Source organism: Euprymna scolopes, chromosome 4, assembly GCF_053919585.1.
Source record: "Euprymna scolopes isolate OS-2025 chromosome 4, ASM5391958v1, whole genome shotgun sequence".
NCBI classification, from domain to species: domain Eukaryota; kingdom Metazoa; phylum Mollusca; class Cephalopoda; order Sepiida; family Sepiolidae; genus Euprymna; species Euprymna scolopes.
This window is the reverse complement of record NC_136485.1, coordinates 58,070,027-58,081,887: the sequence shown is the minus strand read 5'-3', so window position 1 is coordinate 58,081,887 and position 11,861 is coordinate 58,070,027. Positions and strand designations below refer to the sequence as shown.

The 11,861-nt window shown below is 38.5% G+C and overlaps 1 protein-coding gene across 1 annotated transcript in view; it reads left to right on the top strand.

The window, feature by feature from the left end:
• LOC145267438 (uncharacterized) overlaps window positions 1–11,861 on the top strand; it is a 124,488-nt gene that overhangs the window by 16,958 nt on the left and 95,669 nt on the right. The gene's annotated exons all lie outside the window — the stretch shown is intronic.

Here is an 11,861-nt window from a genome sequence, read left to right as displayed (position 1 = left end):
CGTGGTCGAAGATGACATGGCAACACCCACGCTCTAAGCGCTGGCACCAGCTGGACCATGTGATCACTCAAAAGAAGCACCTCCAGGATATCATCCACTGCAGGACAATGCACTCTGCGGACTGTGACACAGACCACTCACTTGTGCGCTGTAAGCTTAAACTAAAGCCAAAGAAAATCCACCTGTCTTGCTCAAAACCACTTTCAACGCTCAATGTTCTTGCTACTAAGTCCAAGGAGAAATGCCAACATTTTCAAGCTTCAATACAATCCACCTTTGGCCAGTCTGCACCCCCTCAGGATGCTGCCTCTGCCTGGCTGCGGATTCGTGACACTGTTGGAGTTTGCGCACTCTCCAGTTTTGGTAGACGTACAGTAAAGCAGCCGGACTGGTTCAGACACCACGCGGACACACTCCATCAAGCACTAGCAGAAAAGCGAGCGGCAAGACTGGCTGTGATGCAGGACCCCTCTCCTCAAGCTACTAGCCTCTGGAAGCAGAGCCGCTCAAAAGTGCAGCGCCTAACTCGAGAGGCTAAACACAACTATTGGAGTGACATCTCCAAGCGTGCTGAAGACTGCTCTGCCACCGGCAACACCGGTGGCATGTACCAAGCTCTGAAAGAGGCTCTAGGTCCTCCTGTGAAGAAATCATCTCCTTTGCGATCTCTGACCGGAGAACTACTCACCAATCCTGATGATCAGCTTGACCGTTGGGTGGAGCACTACAGCTCACTGTATGCTCAACCTGTAGCAGCTAGTGAGGCTGCTATAATAGCTGCTGTTCCCCAACTACCAGTCCTCCATGAGCTAGATTACGACATCACCATCGATGAAGTACACAAGACCATCAAGCTACTGAGGAACAACAAAGCCCCCGGCGTGGATGGGCTACCTTCAGAAATCTTCAGATGCGGTGGTGACTCACTAACTGAGGAACTCCATCATCTCTTCTCAATCTGCTGGAATGAAGGTACTATTCCCGATGAACTTCGTAACGCCAACATAGTTACCCTGTATAAGAACAAAGGGTTTCGCTGCGACTGCAACAACTACCGTGGCATATCTCTACTTTCCCAGCCTGGAAAGATCTATGCCCGCTTAGTCCTGCCACGTCTCCAGATTATTGCCAACAGAATTCTTCCTGAGAGTCAATGTGGCTTTCGACCTGGCCGCTCTACCACTGACATGATCTTTTCTGTTCGTCAGATCCAGGAGAAATGCATTGAGCAAGGCCGTCCTCTCTACGCAGTTTTCGTTGACTTGACGAAGGCCTTTGATTATGTTAGCAGATCAGGGCTATTTCTAGTCCTCCGTCTACTGGGCTGCCCTCCCAAACTCCTGAAAACCATACAAGAATTTCACGATCAGATGAAGGCTACAGTACAGTTTGAGGGCTCTCGTTCTAAAGAGTTCCCCATCTCTTGTGGTGTCAAGCAAGGCTGCGTGTTAGCTCCTACTCTGTTCGGAATATATTTCTCAGCTGTTCTGCGCCGAGCCTTCCCAAACCCAACTGGAGTGCTCCTTCACACTCGCAGTACTGGAGGCCTATTCAACCTGGCCAGGCTACGCTCAAAAACTATGGTTAACCGCGTACAGATCCGTGAACTCCTGTACGCTGATGATGCTGCCTTCATCGCCAACTCGGAGGTTGAGCTTCAGGCAATGTGCTCCTCCTTTGCTTCTGCCTGCGAGGAGTTTGGTCTCAAAATCAGCCTAGGCAAGACGGTGGTCTTTGCCCAGCCTGCTGGGCTTTCACCCATAATAACCGTAAACAATCATGTACTGTCAAACGTCACCAAGTTCACTTACTTGGGTTCTACAGTTGATAACACCAACAGTCTTGATTGTGAACTGGACTCCCGCATTGGAAAGGCATCAACAACTTTCGGCAGGCTTAGTGAGAGAGTCTGGAAGAACAAGTCCCTCTCGCTACACCTAAAGATCAAGGTTTACGAGGCCTGCATCCTCAGCACTCTCCTGTATGGCAGTGAGACTTGGTGCACCTACCGCCGACACGAACACCGTCTGAACGCCTTCCACTTCCGATGCCTGCGCACAATTCTTGGATTCACATGGAAGGATCATGTACCAAACACAGCTATCCTCTCCACGACCAAGAGTACTGACATGTACACAGTGCTGCGCATCCGTCGCTTACGTTGGGCTGGCCACACCTGCCGCATGGACGACAGCCGGCTACCAAAAGCACTTCTCTTTGGAGAGATAGCTGATGCCCCTCGCTGTGCTGGCAGGCCACGCCTCCGCTACAAGGATGTCCTGAAACGTGACCTCCAGGTCTTCGGCATCCCTCACAACACTTGGGAAACCTCTGCCGGCAACCGAGCAAAGTGGCAAGCTGCTATAAGATCTGGTGCCAAAAGATCCTGTCAGCAATACACAGACTTCCTGAACTGTAGAAGACTGAAGCGCCTTGCCAATCGTCGTCCTCGACGTTAAGGGCCTATACATACATACATACATGTATATATATATGTATATATATGTATATGTATATATATATGTATATGTATATATATATGTATATGTATATATATGTATATGTACGTATATGTATATATATAAGTATATATATGTATATATATAAGTATATATATAAGTATATATATATGTATATATATAAGTATATATATATGTATATATATAAGTATATGTATATGTATATATATATGTATATATATATTTATGTATGTATATATATATATATATATATATATATATATATATACATATATTCTATCGACCGGTGTTAATCGTAACACACTGCACTGATGATTTCTGAAAGGATGAAACATTAGTGTCTCTAGGTATTTAATAATTATTATAGTAAATAATTATGTCAGCCCATTTAAGAAACTCGGTTCTTATCATTGAGCTCTTTAAAGTTGAAATAAAGTCGGTCAGTTTAGCTCGCATGCGCAGATCATCATATAATGATTAGATCACTCTGACTGACGTTAAAAACATTTAAAAATAAAGGTTTAAATTTCCACAATATTTTTTGCGGTTAACGGTGGCCAATTGGATTAGGTCCTTGCTAATGGAGTCAGAGATGGCTTCGTTGCCGGGTTTGAATCTATCGACCGGTGTTAATCGTGACACCCTGTCTGATGATTCCCGAAAGGATGAAACACTCGTGTCTGTAGGTATTTAATAATTATACATATATATATATATATATATATATATAATATTCTGACTGCAGAAATTCCCTTCTTGACCAAAGTATCGTAGGTTTTCAATAACAGATACCACATATTAATTCATTACATTACCCTATTAGTCACTATCTTATGTAATTTTCGAAGTTCATTTTAGACACATTAAGTCGTTATAATAAAATGCTACATTGCATCCTAGGAGCAACACACTCACTATCGTGACATCTATAGAGTAAGGAGTTCCTATTTTTCTCTATAAATATTTTGTCCTCCCAACACTACCAGTCGACATGGATATATTCTACATTTTCCAACGATACTTACATTGCACCCATCATAACTGGTTATTAGCAATATGCACATAACATAATCTATTCATTACCCAATTCAAACAATAATAAATTCTCCTTCCTCAAAATTCTCCCCTTCTGATTGGCTGAGACCGGCCAAATCTATTATTCCAGAATCCACTTCTTCATCCATAAACAAACGTGCGGGTACCATTATTTATTTTTTGATTTTAAAGCGTCTTTACAACAGTTACTATGTAGGTGCTATTTTTTGTTTGTTTTCATTTATTTGGGGGGGGGGGGCTTTTTTTATATTTTTACTTATTTTTTTAACATTTACTATTACTGCGGACGCTTGTACACAATGATATTTATTTTGTTTTCATTTGTTGACAAACAAATTATAAAAACTTTTTATTTTATATAAACACATTATTAGACCCAAAGGCTGAAATAAAACCAGAAAAAATTACATTTTTATTATTTTTTCATTATTTTTTATTTGACTAAATTTATGACATTCGAGGCCACAATATTACTTTTAAAATTTGGACTTTCTAAAGTTAAACAGATTGGTCTATTTATTGCCAAATTTAGCCTTTTTACGCTATTAACATGGTTGCATGAAGATGTGTAAAAAAGGCCAATCTATCATAACTTAGAAAGGGCAAATTTTTAAAGCAATAGTGTGGCCTCGAATTGTTGTACATTTAGTCTCATAAAAATTATGAAAAAATAACAATGAAATTTTTTTGGGTTTTATTGCAACCTTTGGGTTTAATAATGTGTTTTATATAAAAATATAGTTTTTCTCATTTTTGTGTCTTTCAAATAATTTACGCCACTAAACTACAAATTTACCCTCAATTACATTGCCTTCAGAAAACACTTATTTTTTTTTATATATTTGTTTTTGGTTTACTTCTCTTTTCCAGGCTCATTAGCGACACTGCTCAGACATTAACTTTTTAAAAAATTTATTTTTTTCTCTTTTGGTAAATTTTTACCTTTACTTCACCTTCACAATTTCCTTGAAAGCTTCTATAGGTTTTCGACTATGTTGAATAGGACAATCTCTTTACGCTTTGGTGGAGACAAGTAGTTTTCAAGATATAAAGACATGCATTATGCACTGTAATTCAGTGGCCGCAAGATTTGTACGCACACATGATAAACAAATCTACATCTCTCTGTTGACAACGAATATCAAGGTTAACTCATGGCAAGAGCTCATCTGAGCTCCAATATATGATCCCTCCTCTCCAAACTTTCATGTAAAACACTCATATAGCTAAACCACTATCAATAATTTCCCCCATTCTTTATCTGTGCCTAAACCTAAACGTATATTCCATGAACAAAGCTTCTTTCTTAGAACTGCACGCCTGTAGAATTCTGTTCCGTTTTCCTGCTTTCCAGCTGACTACAATTTGGTGTCTTCAAGTCCAACATAAACAAATTCTTGATGAGCTGTCCCCTTAAGTAATCCAATTTACTAAATTTCTACTACTAACGATTTTTTTTTTTTTTTTTTTTTATTCAATTTTCACCCCAAACAAGGCACAGTGCCACTTTGAAGCAGGGGGCTACTATTAGGGAATTAATTAGCGGGGTCATTATGAAGGGAGAAGAGTAGAAAGATGTTTGTTAACATTACACTTGAACTTCTGCATATCATTGCAGTTGGGAAAGCAGAATCCCGGAAGGGAGTTCCAAAGACCCGCAGTTCTGGGGAAGAAACTATTGGAGTAAAAGGCTTTCTTGCACCTAGGGATCTCCACTGTAAAGGGATGAGACTTAGTAGCTTGTCGGGTTTGTCGGGGGTAGTTACGTCGGGGAGGTACAAGTGTTTGCAGTTCGTCAGAGCATTCACCATTAAAGTATTTGTAGAACAGGCAGAGGGATGCAACATCTCGTCGATGGGACAGAGGTTGAAGCCCAGATGACAGTTCAGGACCTATCAGGTTTGCGACTCTTTTTTGAACCCTGTCCAGGAGCGAGAGACAAGCAGCAGATGCACCAGCCCAGATGTGACAACAGTACTCCATACATGGGCGAATGGTTGCCTTATAGAGGTATAGGATACTGGCAGGCGTAAGTAGTTTTCTAGCACGGTAGAGGGAGCCAACCTTCCTTGCAGCAGCCTTGGCAATGCTCTCAATGTATCTATTCCAGTTCATATTCCCTGTAAACGTTAGGCCGAGGAGTTTAAAAGAAGTACTTTCAGGCAATGTGTTCTTGGCCATTGCTATTGGTGGTAGAGAAGGTTTCTTGTAGTTATTGAAGGAAACAAGCTTAGTCTTAGCAGCATTGAATGAGACCAACCATTTTTGTCCCCATTCCACTACGGATTGGAGGTCATCCTCTAGTGTTTCTGCCATTTTCTTGGATATGTGTTCATTTGTTTTCCCCTCATATCTGTTATAGAGAGTGGTGTCATCGGCAAATATACCCATCTCCGAAACAATATTATCAGGGAGGTCGTTTATGAATATCAGGAACAATAGAGGTCCAAGGATAGACCCCTGAGGCACTCCCGCATTTATGTCATATTGTTTGGATGTACGTCCATCGAGGACAACTTTGATTTTTCTATTACTTAAGAAGGATTTAATTACGTTATGAATTCTTCCAGTGATTCCATATGATCTAATTTTCCTTAGAAGACCATCGTGCCATACCCTGTCAAAAGCCTTAGATATATCAAGGGCCACCGCTCTACCCTCCCCTGTTTTATCCAATGAACGGTATATACGTTCAGAAACTACAGTTAAGATATCTGCTGTTGAACGGGCTTGCCTGAATCCATATTGTTTGTCAGTCAAGAGTTTAGCAGCTGTTAGGTGCTGGACTAGGGCTTTATTAACTAAGGACTCAAATATTTTGGCGAAAAGCGGGAGGAGGCTAATGGGGCGATAATTTAGTGGGTCAGTTCTTTCACCAGAATTCTTGAAGACTGGTACCACAGAGGCGGTTTTCCAGCAGTCGGGAAAACAAGATTCGTTAAGGCATTTATTGTAAAGTTTGGACAGAACTGGAGCAACCTCGGCAGAGCATTTTTTTAATAGCACAGCCGGGATGAGATCTGGTCCACATGCTTTAGAGGTGTCTAGGTTTTTTATAATAGCATGTACCTGAGAAGGGGTGATTTTCAAGTCGTCAAGTGTGGCGTCTGTTCGCAGAGGAAAATCAGGGAGTGAGTGGTGTACCGAGTTCAGTGTGGAGTTTGAGGCAAACCGACTGGCAAGCAGATTAGCCTTGTCAGTTGCCGTGCAAGCAACCTCATGATTGTTTGTTAGTGGGGGAATAATTGACTGTCCATTATTAACTACGCTGTTGTAGATTTTCCAAAAATCCCGGGTTCCTAATTTCTGTGCTTCGATGCGCTTTCTGGTGGTTTCAGAGTAATCTGACTTAGCTGTGTCTATCACTCTCTTACAATTATTTCTAGCTTCTATAAACTTCTGTTTATTTGAGCTGGACTTATGTCGGTTGAATCTGCGGAACGCATGCTGCCTTTGACAAATGGGAGCTGCACAAGCAGAAGTAAACCATTGGGGGGAGTGGGGCTTGCTATAGTATTTCCGTGCGGGAACATGTGCTTCAATAGCAGTTTTGAACCATTCAGTTGTCTCATTTGCACACTGTTCTGCTGGAAGAGTAAAGATATTTTGCCATGGGGCATCTCTGATGAGCTCCCTGATGGCTTCCCAATCAGCCTTTTTGTAATACCTCGTTGTTTTGAGTAGTGGGTCTTCAGTTTTAGGGCGAGAATTTAGGCTGATTTCTACCATTATCACAGCGTGATCAGCATTCCCGAGTGGGCTATGGGCATTTGTTGTACAGTCATTGGGAACTGTTGTCAGAAAGAGATCTAGAAGTGAGGCATGTTGATCGTGCTGGTCTGGGAAACGTGTCGGAAATGTAACCATCTGAGATAGGGAATGAGATATAGAGAAGCTATATGTGGCGCTACCAGCTACGTCTGTGTGATTTGAGAATCCTAGCCAGTTACTGTGGTGGACATTGAAGTCACCAAATACATGTATTTGTGCGCTAGTATCGAGGGAGAGTGCTATATCTATGCTGTCTGAGACTTTGTTTATTAGGGTACAGTCTTGGTTTGAGGGAGAGCGGTAGAGAAAATATAAGTAGCTAATATTGTGTTGCATATTTAGTCTGAAGCACATAAAGGCCTGGCCCTCTGATTCTAGTTTTATTTCTCTAGTTAGGGGGAGGGTGTTTCGAATATAGACTCCAAGTCCATGCATATGTCTGTCCGAGTCCTTACGGTAGAGTGGGAGATAACCAGGCATGTTAAAGTGGTTAGAGGGTATGGAGGAGTGAAGGTTAGTTTCACTTAATGCTAAGATATCCGGGGTGTTTACAAGGAGAAATGACTCAACATCATCTAAGTTAGTTCTAAGCCCGCGGATATTAGTAAATGCAAGCCTCAAGGGAGGAGGCAGGTTGGTTTTCTTTGAGTTTGGTCCTGGTTTAAACGTAACTTTTGCTTGAGCTGTCATTTCATTTTACCACGATATTGTCCCATTGACAACTACACACTCATTAACCCTTGTCCTTCAGTGGCCCCAAGCCTTGATAAGTGGCGATTCATTTGTAAAAAAAAAAAAGATAATAATAATAATAATAAAAAACAACGACGACAATACTTATAAGTTCATATATAGTAAAAAAGAATCTATTTTAGTTTCTACAAAGATTCATTAAAATATAAGTTTAAATATGAAAAATAATTGGGAAAATGTTGGTAATTAATTTTTAATTCATAAAACACAATTTAAACGTCTTTAGAATAATAATTTAAAATACACCTACATTTGACAAATTTTCAGTCTTTAAGGTGGGTCTAGTCAGTGGAACATTTCTGTGACTAATAAACAACTCAAAGGTTTCAATAAACCAAGAATCATTTTTTATTAGTAGTTCCAATTTTATGGCTTTCTATATCCATTCCTAACAATCTTAATTTTGTTTTACAATCTGTATATAGACATATGATGCGGAAGGTGAGTCTGGCTTCAGGCTGAAAACGGTAGATTACTTTGACTGCCTAAGACGTCGCAGGAATTCCTAAATCTAAGCAAGTAATACAGACAAAATCAAAGAAGAATTAATGCCAAACGTTATTTCACACAAAAGTGTGAAAATTCGTAGATGTATTTATACCTTATTCAAATTAAAATCAACCTTTTCTCATACGTTTCGCCCCCTTCCCCCATCTCTTGTAATATTTGCAAATGCTAGATGAAAGACTGGACAAAAGTCTACCGGACAAAACCCAACTGGACAAAGGCTAAGAGCATAAAATAAATGATTAAAAAGATTTAAAAACACTTGGATATTCTGCTTTTGATTTTTGATTTAATTATCAATAATGCTTTATAGTAATTTTCTTGACAAAAATATTTTATTGGACTTTTAAAATATTTTTTCGAACATTGTAAACAAACTGCATTCTTCTAAAGTATACCTCGCGAATTTACGTAAAGTTTCAATTTATGTTTTTAATTTACGAACATAAGATACATTTACATCGAATTTTTATGTTATTATGATTTATCTTACAAAAATTTTTATGTTATGATTTATCTTACAAAAATTTTTATGTTATGATTTATCTTACAAAAAAACAGTACGTATTTATCAGTAGTACCAGCAATGGAAACTTAAGTTTTCAAAAATACAAAGAATCGTTTTTGGAATCGGAAATTAGGCTTATTTTTTCCGATTCCAATACCGATTCCTATACCCCAAAAAGTTCCGATTTTTCCGATTCCCGTTTCCGATTAATTATCCTAATACTAATATATATGCATTAGTTCGTAGAACTCCAGAGTGAAGATATCAATGTTTCAATTTCGATTTCCAGTCAGGGTACCCACTTTATTTGTTGAAAATTTATTATTTAGTATTCATGTAACATTATTCATTTATAAAAGAAGTTAAGGTATTTCTTTAAAAAAAATGCTACTGACAGAAATACACACACACACACACACACACACACACACACACACACATATATGATATGAAAAGAAACTGGAATCTTAGGGAGATATCAATCATACCAGTTATTATAGGTGCCACAAGGCTTATGAAGAAGAACCTGAAGTCCTACCTAACTAATATTCCTGGTGAACCAAGTGCAAAAGAGATCCAAACAATTGCACTTAAATGAACAACAAGGATACTAAAAAGAGCTCCCGGTTGGTTTCAATAAAAAGCAGAGCAATGTTGGCAGCTGGTTTGGCTGTCCCATACCCAGCGTTACAATCTTCAAGGGAAGAAAATTAAAAAAAAAGAAAAAACACACACACACACACACACACACACACGCCCCTTACATTATGAGTGGATTTTTGGTAAGTCTATGGGACAGGGGTTGGTGCGTAATTGATAGTATGGGTCTATTAGAGACTATTTTTTTAACCTGTCTAAGCGGGAGTGACTAATGGTAGATGAACCGACCTAGATGTGACAATAATACTCCATGCAATGGTGGCTTTATAGAGATAACGATACTCTCAGGCGTCAATATTTTTTTTTTTTACACAGTAGAAGAGAGCCCACATTCTTTGCAGCAGCCTTGGCAATATCTTCAATGTATTTATTCCAATTTGTGTTACTTGTGAATGTTAAGCCGAGGAGTTTGAGTGAAGAGCTCTCAGGTAGCATATTATTGGCCATGACAATCGACAGTTGAGAAGGTTTCTTGTAATTGTTAAAGGAAAGAAGCTTATTCTTAGCAGTATTAAGTGTTAGCTTAGAGCACTCTTTCTTATCTTGATAGAGTACAAAATCAAATTTGGAATCTAGTGGGGAGGTCTCTTCTGTATTCTATAGCCCCTTTCTCCAAGAAGAGACGTTGCTAGCCTTTTTTCACTTTATCAACTTGTAAGATATTCACAGCAAGAACTCATCTTCTTATCACAACTGCAAAGAACATTTCTTTTTTTTCTTCCACGTACTTAGAGTCAGGTGGAATTTCCACAAACAGAGTTTCTTTCCATGAGTATCTCCTCTCACATTATCAGGGAACTGCACTCCTGCAAACTACATAACCATCTTCAAAAACTTGTCATAAACCGTCAAAATAAGTAGTCAAACAAGGCCAATCTGTCAAACCTTAGAAAGGCCAAATTTTAAAAACAATATGGCGGCCTCGATTATCGTACATTTAGTCTAATAAAAAATGTTGAAAAAAAAAAATAATTAAAATGAAATTTCTGGGTTTTTTATTTCAGCCTTAGGATCTAATGTGTTTTATATAAAAAATAGTTTTTATAATATTTTGTCTGTTAAATAATTTACACGGCTAAACAACACATTTGCTACAATTTTTTTTTTTGGGGGGGGAGGGGATTCTCCTAAAGTTAATGTTAAGCAAGTTCTTTTTTTTTTTAATGTGTTACTTATCAACTAGATTGTTTGCAATGTTTTTTTGCCATTAAACATGTAAAATTAAAGGTATCCTCGTAGATTCACACCCTCCGCTAATACCTCTATCTAAAAAAAAAAAAAAAATGAGATTCTACTTTTTTAGGCGATTACGTGTGAACACTTTGAAGACTTGGCAGAAATAACAACAAAACGAAAGACCAATTATTTAAAATTTTATAGGCGATTACGCATATTAACTCATTTGAGCCATTGCTCCGACATAATTCAAATGAAGCAAGCAAGAACTTGTGTACCTTTTTTTCAGCGGGAATATCAAATCGACTGCCACCGTCTATTTCCTATTAATTGTCATGAAGCAATTGCTCGAATGAGTTAATATGCGTCATTGCCATTTTATAAAATAATGCATTTTCAGATTATGTTTTAGTTTTCGCGCAGTTAATCAGATTAATTTTGCTGCTATAGGAGAGAAATCCATGTGCGTTTTGGAAGGGAGGACGAGGTGGTCTACTTTTTTAGGCAACCATGTGTGATTTTTACGACCTTGCCACTCGAACTTAGGGTTAGTGACAAAAATTTGGTTAGCTGCCCTAAAAAGTTACAATGACTCGCATTGGAGGATAATTTTATGCTGAATTCATATATGAAACTGATCTCTTTTCTAAATTTTCTCTACAAATTTACCAAATCAAAAAAACTAAAAATATTTGTAAAGAATAATTTATTTTTGTAATTTTTTTTCTCTTGATTCTCCTTTTGTTTGTTTGTTTCTTCTTGTAAATGGCTTTTATCAGATAAGATTTCCGTTTCCATGTTTTGTTTTTGTTTTTCTATGTGGATTGGCGTCTTTCTTTTCTCTTTTGTCAACTAAAAATGCCGGGGTAAAAATAATATCTCAGCCTAGTTTGACAAACTATACATGCCTGATACTTATGGCCGGTGTAGTGTGGCGTGGAGGGCGGAGA